This window comes from Neofelis nebulosa, chromosome 15 (assembly GCF_028018385.1).
Source record: "Neofelis nebulosa isolate mNeoNeb1 chromosome 15, mNeoNeb1.pri, whole genome shotgun sequence".
NCBI classification, from domain to species: Eukaryota; Metazoa; Chordata; class Mammalia; order Carnivora; family Felidae; genus Neofelis; species Neofelis nebulosa.
Window position 1 is genome coordinate 4,585,085 of NC_080796.1, and position 13,298 is coordinate 4,598,382.

The following is a 13,298-nucleotide window of genomic DNA, read 5'->3' on the forward strand; positions in this document are numbered from 1 at the left end:
AGAGAGACAGAGACAGAGCATGAGCAGAGGAGGGGCAGAGAGAGAGGGAGACACAGAATCCGAAGCAGGCTCCAGGCTCTGAGCTGTCAGCACAGATCCCTTCACGGGGCTCGGACTCACAGACCACGAGATCATGACCAGAGCTGAAATCGGATGCCTAACTGACTGAGCCACCCAGGTCCCCCTGCATATTTTTCTGATTCAGCACCCTGAATATATCCCGCCACTGCTTTATGGCCTGCCAAGTTTCTGTGGATAGGTCTGCTGCAAACCTGATATGTCTTCCCTTTCAGGTCAGGGAACATTTTTTTTTCCCTTGCTGCTTTCATGATTCTCACCTAGCCTGAGTATTTTGTGAATTTGACTATGATAAGCCTTGTTGATGGTCGGTTTTGTTGAATCTAATGGGGGTCCTCTATGCTTCCTGGATTTTGATGTCTGTGTCTTTCCCCAGGTTTCGTAAATGTTTTCCGCTATGATTTGCGCACATAAACCTAATACCCCTATATCTCTCTCTTCCACTTCTGGGACCCCTATGATTCTGATGTTGTTCCTTTTTAATGAGTCACTGGTTTCTCTGATTAAATTGTGCTCTTTTGCCTTAAGCTCCCTCTTTTTTTTCTGCTTCGTTATTCTTTATAATTTTGTCCTCTATATCGCGGATTCTCTGTTCTGCCTTGTCCATCCTTGCCACCACTGAATCCATCCGTGATTGCAGCTCAGTTATAGTATTTTTAATTTCATTCTAGCTATTTTTTACTTCTTTTATCTCTGCAGAAAGGGATTCTAATCTATTTTCGACCCCAGCTAATATTCTTATTATCGTGAATTTAAATTCTGGTTCAGACATCTTGCTTGTACCTGTGTTGGTTAAATCCCTGGCTGTCGTTTATTCATGCTCTTTCTTTTGGGGTAAATTCCTACTGAATTCTGTGGTTTGGGTTGTGCAGACTGTTGTGTTAGTCCTCCAATCAGTGTTCTAGGTGTGTAGGATGGTTTCGTGTTGGCCTGGTTGTATTTCATGGATGGGAGACACACACAAAACTTCCATGCTGTTCCGCCATCTTGGCCTCTCCCCCCATTCACAAATATTTTATTTTATTTTATTTATTTTTTTTTTTATTTATTTTTGGGACAGAGAGAGACAGAGCATGAACGAGGGAGGGGCAGAGAGAGAGAGAGACACAGATCAGAAACAGGCTCCAGGCTCCGAGCCGTCAGCCCGGAGCCTGACGTGGGGCTCGAACTCACGGACCGTGAGATCGTGACCTGGCTGAAGTCAGACGCTTAACTGACTGCGCCACCCAGGCGCCCCAACACAAATATTTTAAAAACTTATCTCAGGGTGCCTGAGTAGCTCAGTCGGTTAAGCATCCAACTTAGGCTCAGGTCATGATCTCACAGTATATGAGTTTAAGCCCCACGTGTTGTTCGCATTAGGTTCACCACTGTCAGTGCAGAGCTTGCTTCAGATCCTTTCTCCCTCTCTCTCTGCCCCTGCCCTGCTGGCTTCCTTGGTCTCTCTTAAAAATAAACAGTTAAAAATAATTATCTCAATAGATGTGAAATAAACATCTTTTAACATTCCATATTCATTCATGACAGAACTTAGAAAACTAGTATTATAAGGGAACTTGCTTAATATACTTGTAGCAGAAAGACCCTAAGTGACCCCATAATATCTGTCCTTTAGTGTTGTCACCTTTTCTTTATAATTCTTTTCTCTTAAGATCTGTGACTTGACTCTAGCTATTAGAATATGGCAAATGTAGGGGCGCCTGGGTGGCGCAGTCGGTTAAGCGTTCGACTTCAGCCAGGTCACGATCTCGCAGTCCGTGAGTTCGAGCCCCGCGTCAGGCTCTGGGCTGATGGCTTGGAGCCTGGAGCCTGTTTCCGATTCTGTGTCTCCCTCTCTCTCTGCCCCTCCCACGTTCATGCTCTGTCTCTCTCTGTCCCAAAAATAAATAAAAAACGTTGAAAAAAAATTTAGAATATGGCAAATGTAAAGGAAGGTTGCAGACATAATTCAGTTAATTCAGAGTCAGTCAAAAGAGGATTATGCTAGGCAAACCTGATCTAATCACGTGAACACCCTCCAAGGAGGACTGAGCCTTCTCTGAAGTGACATTCTCCTTGCTGGCCTCCTAAACTAAGTGGCTGTATTGAGGAAGTCTACGTGGCCAAGAACAAGGAACAGCCTTGCTCTAGGCTGAATATTTGTGTCCCCACTCACCCGAATACATGTGTTAACTCTTAATGTTCATCGTGATAGTATTTAGAAGTGGGGGATTTGGGAAATGATGAAGTCACGAAGGTGGAGCCCTCCTGAATGGGATTAGTGCCCTTATGAAGGAGGGCTGTGAGAGCTCCCTTGGCCCTGCGCCAAGCAGGAAGACCAGAGTCCATGAACCAGGAAGCAGGCCGTCACTGTACACTGAATCTGCCAGTGCCTTAATTTTGTACTTCCCAGCCTCCAGAAGGGTGGAAATAAAACTTTCTTTTTCATAATCCTATGGCATTTTGTTAGAGCAGCCAAAAGGACTAAGACAAGTGTCTGGGAACGCTTAGGACCTAAGCCTCCAACTAGCCTCCAACTAGCAAAGAGCTGTGGAAATGAGTCCAGTCATACAGTCACAAGGAAATTCTCTTAAAAACAAACTCAATGGGCTTGGAAGCAGATTCTTCCCCATTGAAGCACCCAAATGGGGAAGCGTAGTCTAGCAGACACCTTGGCTACAGCCTTGTGAGAACCTGAACAAAGGACCCAGCTAAGCCATTGCTTAGCTTCTGGCCCATAAAAATGTGAGATAAATGTGTGTGGCTTTAAGGCGCTGTGTTGATGGTGATCTGTTGTAAACGGCAAGAGCAAACTAAGAGACTAATAAGACATAAACTTTTAAAAACCCCACTATCTACATAGTTATAGGAAACTACTTTTACATGTTGCAATTTCAAGAAGACATGAACACTCACTATCCTCACATTTACTCAACATCATTCTTATAGTAGGAAACAAAAAAAAAATGAAAGCTCTAGGAATTGGAAACAAAAATGCCACTATTTATAGATTATATGTCGCTGCATGTACCAAATACAAAGGAATCTGCAGATAAAACACTCGAGTAAGAAACAATATATTGTGGGGAATAAGCTTAGACAATTAAAAGACTAAGTGTTTGGAAAAATCAGTATAAGAAATGTCTTTCCTTACAAACTGTTGACCGATTCGATGCAATTCCAATGAGAAACAGCTTTGGAGAGCTTGCCAAGTTGATTATAAAAGACCTGTGGAGCCCTTCCTTCCTTTCTTCTTTCTCATCCCCAACACTTTAGTTCCCAGTCCTAGAAACAGAGGCATGGAGTTGGGGTCCAGAGTGAGGTGTTGGAGCTTAGAATGGGAAGGCATTACGTGCGGTAAGGTCACCCTGCACCGTGTTGGAGCTCAAGTGACAGCATCCCTGAAAAGTGAATGGTATAGAATAATGAAGTATCACAGACTCAACAGGGTAGGGAGGCATCTGCACAGGGGAAGAATAGCCCAGTGTGGGTTTTCAGAACCTGCAGGGGGCAAATCATCTGCAGAAGACGTAGCCTGGCACAGGGTGTCTGAGAAAGGAGATATTTACGTATCTCAAAGTACTTCCCCATAAAATACTAAATAATTGGAAAGTGGAAAGTTAACATTCCAGGCGAGAAACCTGGCAGATACTACCTCCGGTGGCCAACATTAACATCACCAGTATGGGGACAATTCAAAATTGTAGGTCACATGATAGGATGCAAAGAGTAGGTTGTAGTGATACTCTTGCTAAACATGTATGGTCTGAATTTTACCATAAGGAAACCTAAGAAAAATCCACGTTGAAAGACATTCCACATTACTGGAATTTACTCGTCAAAAGGTTAAAAGTCATGAAAGTCAAGGAAAGACAAAGGAACTGTTCTAGAGTGAAAGAGACTAAGACATACAACTGAATTCAATACATGGCTCTGAACAGGACCTTCCTTGGTATAACGTATACTACAGATAAGTGACCAAACTTAAAAAGAATTATGAGGGGGCGCCTGGGTGGCTCAGTGGGTTAGACGTCCGACTTCAGCCCAGGTCACGATCTCACGGTCCGTGAGTTCGAGCCCCGCGTCGGGCTCTGGGCTGATGGCTCAGAGCCTGGAGCCTGCTTCTGATTCTGTGTCTCCCTCTCTCTCTGCCCCTCCCCCGTTCATGCTCTGTCTCACTCTGTCTCAAAAATAAATAAACGTTAAAAAAAAAAAAAGAATTATGAGGAATAAATGATAGAATTATACTTAACCCTTGGACAAAACAGTTTTAATGGGTGCACTGACTGCACACAGATATTTTTTTCAGTACTGGAAATGTATTTTCTTTTATAATTTTCTTCATGGTATTTTTTTCTGTAGGTTTATTTTAAGAATAGAGTATGATACATATACAAAAGATTATTGGTAGTAGTAGTGGTTAAGTCTTTGGGGGTCAAAAGTTGTTCATGGCTTTTTGACTGTGGAGGGTGGGGTCAGAGCCCTTAACCCCATTGTTCAAGCATCCAGTGTATTAGAGTTAATGTTCTGATTGTGAAGGTTGTATGGTAGTTATGTGGAATGTACTGACTTGTAGGATTTAAATGCTACAGGAATCAGGCATCCCATTAGCAATTTACTTGCAAATGGCTTTGGGGCGGGGGGGGGGGGGAGTTCTTTTTTTTTCTCTAATTTTTATTTTCTCTAACTTTGTTTCTAAAAAGCAAATCAAAAATAAATAAATAAATAACTAGAAAAGGTGAAAAGCCTTTGGCAAATCTTATTTCTCCATGTGGAAAGAGCTACGAATCAGTGTTTACAATTAAAATCATAGATAGGTTTTATGGCACTATAAAAAAAATGTAATATGTACAAACATTGTCAATAGCCACAGCAGGAATACATCAAAATAATGTCTAAATCTTTAGGCCCACATATAGTCATAAAAATTGGAAAATACAAAAAGCCATCCATGAACACTACTGAAGTATTAATGACAACTTGGTTGTTTGGGTGCTGTTCAAACCGCTGGTAGTGGAGCGGTCTGATGTATGTAAAACCCTCTAGTGCTGGTTTCCACGTACAAAATGTGCTTAAAAGTTAATGGGATGCCAAGAAACATAGTTTGAAATATTATAAAGATTTTCATTACACACATATGAAACAAAAACTTTTTCCTTTAATCAAGATTTTGCCGTATAGTGTGTTCAATTGGGAAGCAATGAAAATGTTTTGTAAGCATCCAGTAAATTTTTTCTATTTATTTTTCAAATTGTATAATTTTTGTTCAAAATCTGTACATATTCTCGTGGCGCTTTCCATACTGGATCTTGATTTAGAATTGAATCATCAGTAGATACTAAAGGATTTCTACAGGATCCTCATTCAAATTCGGTAGCAGCTGAAAAGGAAAAGAAAGAATTATTTTCTTTCTCCAAAATAATTTTCAACTACAAGTGATTAAAAAAAAAAAAAGAAGAAGAAAAGAAAAAAAAAAGAAAAAGACAAAAAGAAAGTTGGGGCCTTTATGATGTTAAGAAAAATGAAAAATACCTATGTACAACTGCAATATGAAACCCAAGATTAGTATTAAATATATTTTGCTCAGGGTTGCACACTGAATTAATTGCTATTGTGGATACATATCAGAGTTTCTGGTTTTTTCATTACAAGGTGAAATTACAAGATGAGGACACAGTCCACCCTGAACAATCATAAACTATAAACTGAAAAATCAAACAGGCATTTCCAAACAGAGCCAAGTAAACAGATGTAAGTGACAGGTATAAAACACAGCACTACTGGAACATACGGAAGGGACATCCCAGTTTTGTGTCAATATTGTCTGCTCTTTGGTGAAGGTGATATGTCAGCTGATACCTGAAGGACAAGGAAAAAGTATGCTAGGTAGAGGGAAGAAGCACATACAAAGAGCTAGAAGTGAGGAAGAACACTTGTGCAATTATGAGTAGTTTAGTTTGACAAGGTGCTAGAGCAAAGCAGCAGAGTAGGGCAAATAGTGAGAGACAAGGCTGAATCATCTGGCAAGAAGCAAACTGATTTGGGTGTTTTCATTCCATGCTAAGGAATTTGAAGTTTTACCCGAGGGCAAAAGCAATGACAAAGTCAATGAGTGAAGATTGAAACCCGTTACCTGTCAAGTGACAGCTATATGACCTCTAATTACTTAACCAAGCATTACTAAGACGACTTTGGATTTTTGGGTCTTCTATCACTAGCAGAAACAACAATTTGATAAAGCACACCTTTTCTGAGACTTGTGCAGGTTGACAGTTCCACAGGGATGGCACCAGTGAAGGAAGATTGTCGCCAGGAATAATAACAGATATATAGACTTAGGGAGATTGAAAAAACTTCTTTAACGTTTATTTTTGAGAGAGAGACAAACCACAAGCGGGCAGGGGCACAGAGAGAGGGAGACACAGAATCTGAAGCAGGCTCAAGGCTCCGAGCTTTCAGCACAGAGCCCTCTGTGGGGCCTGAACCCACCTGAGCTGACATCAGTCGCCCAACCGACTGAGCCACCTGGGTGCCCCTAGACTTGTGGGAGATTTTAAAAGAGCTATGAAACATGAGGACTAAATGAGGAGGAATTGTGTTCTTCATTATGCTCATGCTTTTACATTTTTTATTAGATATGTACAAAAAATGTGAATGTAGTATCTATTATCCAAACAATGGAAAGGGATGACATTTACTATTTATAGTTTAGTTCAGAAATCAATGATATATAACTTCATACATTTTGGCAACATACCTTCTTCTAGTGCTCTGGTTATTCTTTTTCCAACTCCCGCTGCATCTGAAATAAGCCAAATATTATTTAGAATGTGTAAGGTAAACAAGACATGGTAAGAATTATATATAGCTTACGACATGTGGTCTTGAAATAATACTTGTAGAGATTAAACCAAAGTTAGGGATTGCTTAAATAGAAAAACTATCACATGAATAAAATAAATTCCTACCTATTTTATTTTAGTTTTAGATAACGGAGAACAGATACATACACACACACACACACACACACACACACACACACACGTGTATATGTATACACGTGTATATGTATGTATAATACATATGTATTATATATATGTATACATATACACGTGTGTTTGTATACATATATATAATATGTGTATATTATATATATAATACATTATGTGTATTATACTAATACATATAATATGTGCATATTATATATATATGTATATATACATATATATATAATACTATTTAAGTGAATGTGATAAAAAGCACAATCAATATTGATCTATTGAATGTGTATAATCTCTGAAACGTGATGTTTGGTCTTACTGGTACAAAAAGTTTAAACAAGAATCATATTGTATACTGAATTATTACTTGGAAATGATTAGAAAAACTGCCATTTATGAAAGTTTAATCAGTTTTTTACCTTAATGAATAGTTCCTTAAAATGGGCTTTCCATTTTTTCACTTTTAGAAAAACAAAATTTGAAGGAATGCTTTTTGCTATTAATTTTTCAGGACTGACTCTTAAATACATATAAAATGAAAAAAGTGGGACTGTCTTACTGTCATGTGGAAATTCTACTGGCAAAAAATTGAGTAAAAATATTTTGCTATCTGTATTATGACTAAAACACTTATTTATTTTCATATGCACACAAAGATTTCAGAAAATCTCTTTGAAGAAAGGAAAAATAGAGGGTTACAACAGTTTTCAAAGTTAGCTTCTGATGTATAACTTTCTCCATTAGAGATAAGGAAAACAATATACAATTTTCAATTGTAACTTTGTTTCCTTTCTCCAAATTAGGACCAAGTTTTGAAACACTTGACTTATTAAAGTTATGGTTATCCACTTATGAAATGTGTACGAATATTTAAAACTATAGGTGACCCTTGAATAACACAGGGGTGGGGTACAGTCAAAAACCTGTATATAATTTTTCATCCCCCAAAACTTAATTACTAATAGCCTACTGTTGACTGGAAGCATTACCGGTAACATAAACAGCCGGTTCATACATGTTTCGTACAGTAGAATAAGCTAGGGCAAAAAATGACATTAAGAAAAATGGAAGGAAGAGGAAATACACTTACAGTACTGTACAGTATCCAAAAATAATCCATGTGTAAGTAAAGTAGACCCGCACAGTGCAAAACCATGTTGGTCAAGGGTCAACTGTATATTACAACTGTTCCTGTCTAGAATGTTCTTATTTAGATCTTTCTTAGACAAGGTAGCCTCTCCCTGAATGCCCCAAACAGGCTCCAAAATAGTGTACAGGACATAGTCAACACTGTGGTGATAAAGATTCCAATGTCTTTACAAATTTAGGTGTGAAGACAAATGTTTTGGCTGACATATTTCCCAATATTTTCAAAGACTGTTTTCCCTAATACCTTTTTTATAATTGAAGTATAGTTGACATACAATGTTACACTAGTTTTTCAGTATACAAATTCAGATTGGACAATTGTATACACTATGCTAAGCTTGCTACCATACGTGTAGTTACCCTCTGTCACCATACAACATTAATACAATATTATTGAGGATATTCCATATGCTGTATTCTTCATTCCTGTGACTTATTTACTTTATAACTGGAATTTGTACCTCTTACTCCCCTTCACCTATTTTGCCCATACCTCTCTACCCACCTCCCCTTTAGCAACCACCAATTTGTCCTCTGTAGTTATGATTCTGTTTGTTCACTTGTTTTGTTTTTTTTTTTTGTACTCCACATGTAAGTGAAATAAGATAGTATTTATTTGTCTCTCTCCGAATTATTTCACCTAGCATAATACCCTCTAGGTCTATCAATGTTGTCACAAATGGCAAGATCTCATTCTTTTTGATAGCTGAGCTATATTTCATTGTATGCATATTACACATTGTCTTTATCCATTCATCTGTCCATGGACACTTAGGTTGCTTCCCTATTTTGGTTATCGCAAACAATGTTTCCATAAACATAGGGATGCATACAACTTTTCAAATTAGTGTTTTCATTTTCTTTGGGTAAATACGCAGCAGTGGAATTAATGAATATCTATTTTTAAGTTTTTGAGGAACCATAACACTTTTTTGACAGTAGCATTATATTCAGGCCTTATAAAATGAATGGGACAACATGACTATACCAGACTTATAAAATTAATAACTCAATACCAGATGATGGGAGAAGGCTTTATTCAAACAATTTTATATTACCATTAATAAATACGATATAAAATATAAACCTCGTTTTCTATATGACATGACTTAAGGAGCTACCAAGGTAATGTTGCATCTTTTCCCCAAAAGCTTTTTTCCTAAATATTTACCTTTGTGACCTTTATATTTTTATCTAAGTAAAAACTGTGTTTCGATGGTGAAAATAGCTTTCAAGTCCATGAATAAGAACACATGTGTACTTTTATGTATACCTTTCCATTGATCAGAAATATAAGAGGGTGAGAAAATTATACACAGAAAAACTATATATCAGCAAATTTTAATTCAAAGAACATTTTTAAAGGATTTTTAATTAGAAGGATTTTCTCATTAACTGTTAACATTCAAATATGGCCCATAGAAATCTAAGGTTCGGTTGGGGACACTGCAGGATTGAGGGACAAGGAAGTCACAGCCGTAGTCTCCATCTCTCCTTTAGTTAGACAGCTCTACTTCTCTCTGTTTTACACAATACAGTTTAATGCAAAAAGCAAAAAACAACGTTCTATTCTTTGAAAAAAATTATTTTGAAGGTATAAAAGTCACTAATTTAGTCAAAATCCCGAATTTTGCGTAATAGACAAATAGGGCTCAGAGAGAGTGTACTTTGCCTGAGGTCATGAAACCAACTAGATGCAGACCAGGAATACACTTGTGGTCTTACCAAGCCTAGAGTTCTATGCCAGTTACTTCCTCATAGTCAGGAAAAATACGTGTATTTTAAGTATGACTCAGAGAAAATGAATACATAAAACTTTGTCATGTGGTTCAGTAATGCTTAGGTATGAGGTACACAATAGTAGCTCTCTAACTAAATTACAAATTTTAAAGTCATGAATGAAAATAAAGGAACAGAAATTATGTTAACTTCTTTTAGTAGCAGTCAATTTTTAAGCACAACTTTTCTTTAATTTTTTTTAATGTTTATTTACTTTTGAGACAGAGAGAGACAGAGCATGAATGGGGGAGGGTCAGAGAGAGGGAGACACAGAATCTGAAACAGGCTCCAGGCTCTGAGCTGTCAGCACAGAGCCCGATGCGGGGCTCGAACTCACAGACCGCGAGATCATTACCTGAGCCGAAGTTGGCCGCTTAACCGACTGAGCCACCCAGGCACGCCAAGCACAACTTTTTTAAACCACAGGACAGAGAACTTGAAAGAGAAAATCTTTAGGTGAAGCAAGCAAGCTGAAACTGAGGAAATTCTTCCTGAAAGCATTATTTATTCTTTCCAAAGAAAATTTGGTTTATCAACATCAATCAACCAATGAGTGAACCCATGGTGTGGTTATTTATAGCAAAATTTGAAACCCAACACAGATTTCTCTTTCCCATCTAGCATGCTTCTGCCTAACCTCTCATCATTCGTTGGTATGTACAAAAGACACAATTGACTTTATTAATAATTTAAATCCAGTCGGAAATTATAGGTGAATCTTCACTTCTCACATGTGGACTTATCTCTCTCTCCCTCCCGACGGGAAAGGAGACTTACCTAACAGGTGAATTTGGGAGAAGGAGCTAAGCAGTGCTGATGTGTTTCTGAATCTCCTCTTTGAAAAGATGTGCCTGCCCACAGTAACATGAATTTGGGTCTGCTCTCAGCTCTGTGGTAAGCACCCTGCCCCCGGGGTGGGTGTCAAGCATTTGTTTCCTCAATTTACAACTGTGTGGGGAAGTGCCCAATTTGGGAGGAAGCCCAATGTGGCTAACATAACCTAAATCATATCCTCCAATTTGTTAGTGTGTATTAGTAATAAAGCTACTAAGTTTATCTCCATCTCCCTGTCTCCTGTGTTCTGAATTTAGAAAGAAAAGACCAGGGTTACTTGCCACCTACCCAGTGTCACCTGTCACAGCTCCACCAAGAAAAATGACTAGACAACACTTACAGAAACATTCTCTTCTTCCTTGACTTCATAACTAACGTACATTGTTCAAAAGCAACGCCCACTCGAAAGAGAGAAAAAGTTGATAGGAACCATTTTAGGAACAAACATGGAAAGTCAGACAAACTGAGGACACAGAGGAGTACATTCCAAATGAAAGAACATGAGAAAACCTAAGAAAACAACTAAGTGAAACAGAGATAAGTAATGTACCTCATAAAGAGTTCAAGGTAACGGTCATAAAGATGCTCAGTGAACTTGGGAGAAGAATGAATGGATCCAGTGATAACATCAACAAAGAGACAGAAAATATAAAAAAGAACCAATCAGATCTGAAGGATACAATAACAGAAATGACAAATACACTAGAGGGAATCAACAGCAGATAAGAAGATGCAGAAGAACAGATCAACAATTTGCAAGACAGGGTAGTAGAAATCATCCAAGCCAAAAATAAAAAATTAAAAAAAAAATTAAAATGAGGCTAGGTTAAGGGACCTGTGTGACAACATCCAGTGTAATAATACTTGCATTCAAGGGCTTCCAGAAAAAGAAAAGAGAAAGGGGCAAAGAACTCATTTGAAGAAAAAAAGGTTTCATTTTAAAAATTCAAATATTTGCTTGATTTAGCTATTTATAAAATGCTCTACAATCACTCATCAAGATATTTTATAAAAATAGAAACAAAGGTGGTATAAGTCAAAAAAAAGGAAAAAGAAAAAAGAGTGCCATAAATAAGAAAGCAATTAAAGATGTATTCTCGTGTAAGAAAATAGCAAAATTTTAACTTAAAAGAGAAATTAATCTTTTTAGTGTTACAAGTTGATTTAATTCATAAAAAGGACTTACCATGGATTCTTTTTTTTTTTTTTTAAGTAGCCTCCATGCTTAGCGTAGAGCCCAATGCAGGACTTGGACTCATGACCCTGAGATCAAAACCTAAGCTGAGATCAAGAGTTAGACGCTGAACTGACTGAGCCACCCAGGCACCCCCATGGATTCTTTTAAATAGTAAACATTCATGTCGTTAAGTGTTTGGAGGACGAACATTCACTGACATACAGGGGTGCAAAAACTGGATTATAACAAAACGTTCAAATGTTTATGAACCACTGCCAACTGAAAATAAGTCCAAGCATCTAAGTGTACCTATGGTTAGCAGGCAATCACATTTACTTTCTAAAATCAAATTTAAATGAAAGCTTTTCAGGAAATTTTACATGGGTCAGTTTAGTTGTATTTACTGAATACAGTTAATACTAGGTGTCTCTTGTGGTGCATCTGTGTGGCTCAGTTGTTTTTAGTGTCCAAATCTTCATTTTGACTCAGGCCATGATCTCATGGTTTTGAGACCGAGCCCCACATTCGGCTCTGTGCTGAGCATGAAACCTGCTTGGGATTCTCTTTCTTCCTCTCCTTTTGCCCCTCCCCTGCATGCACTCACTCATTCTCTCAGTAAAATAAAATAAAAATAAGTATCTCTTAGAAATGAGAGATCAAGGGACTAATATTATATATATTATATATTATATTATAATATATATTATATACATTATATTAATATTATATATATAATATATTATATATATTATATTATATATATATATAATTTTACCTCAGTTCTTTCTTAGCACATATAATTATGACTTTTACTTCGTATGTATTAGTTACTTAAACAACTCAGAATTTCACCAAAATAAAAGTAACTATTATATCAGATATCTGAAACCCAAAGTAAAACAGATAATATAACTAACCTTCCACAAGGAAGTCTCTCAGTAGTCATATGACGGCCGTGGGTTCAAGGTAGGAATCACTAAGTTTCCTCCTGGAGTAAAGTTTCCATTGAGCACTAAATTATTTTCAAAATGTCCACAATAAGGTGGTTCCAGGCCTGGGCTCATAGTAAGGGTCCTGAGTAAAGTTTGGTGCTGCTGTCTCTCCACAAGAAGTTTTGTATTGCTCTCTGACAGTCTCTCATTACTCCTGTGAAGATTAAAAAACACAAATACATTTTCTTTTTCCCTAAATCATTCCTAAATGACATACATTTTTTTAAGTTTCCATAATAGTAAATAGCATTTGCCATTGAACAGTGTTTTAGCACTGAACATGTGACAGAGCACACCTACTATCTAAAA

The 13,298-nt window shown here is 37.5% G+C and overlaps 1 long non-coding RNA gene across 1 annotated transcript; it reads right to left on the minus strand.

Annotated features, from left to right (window-relative positions):
- Window positions 1–5,350: 5,350 nt before the first annotated feature.
- Window positions 5,351–13,134, minus strand: LOC131495949 (uncharacterized). Its single transcript, XR_009254195.1, has 3 exons — window positions 12,915–13,134; window positions 6,815–6,859; window positions 5,351–5,437 (listed from the first exon to the last, which is right to left on the minus strand). It is a non-coding gene; the product is annotated as an uncharacterized LOC131495949 (long non-coding RNA).
- Between the last annotated feature and the right edge of the window lie 164 nt (window positions 13,135–13,298).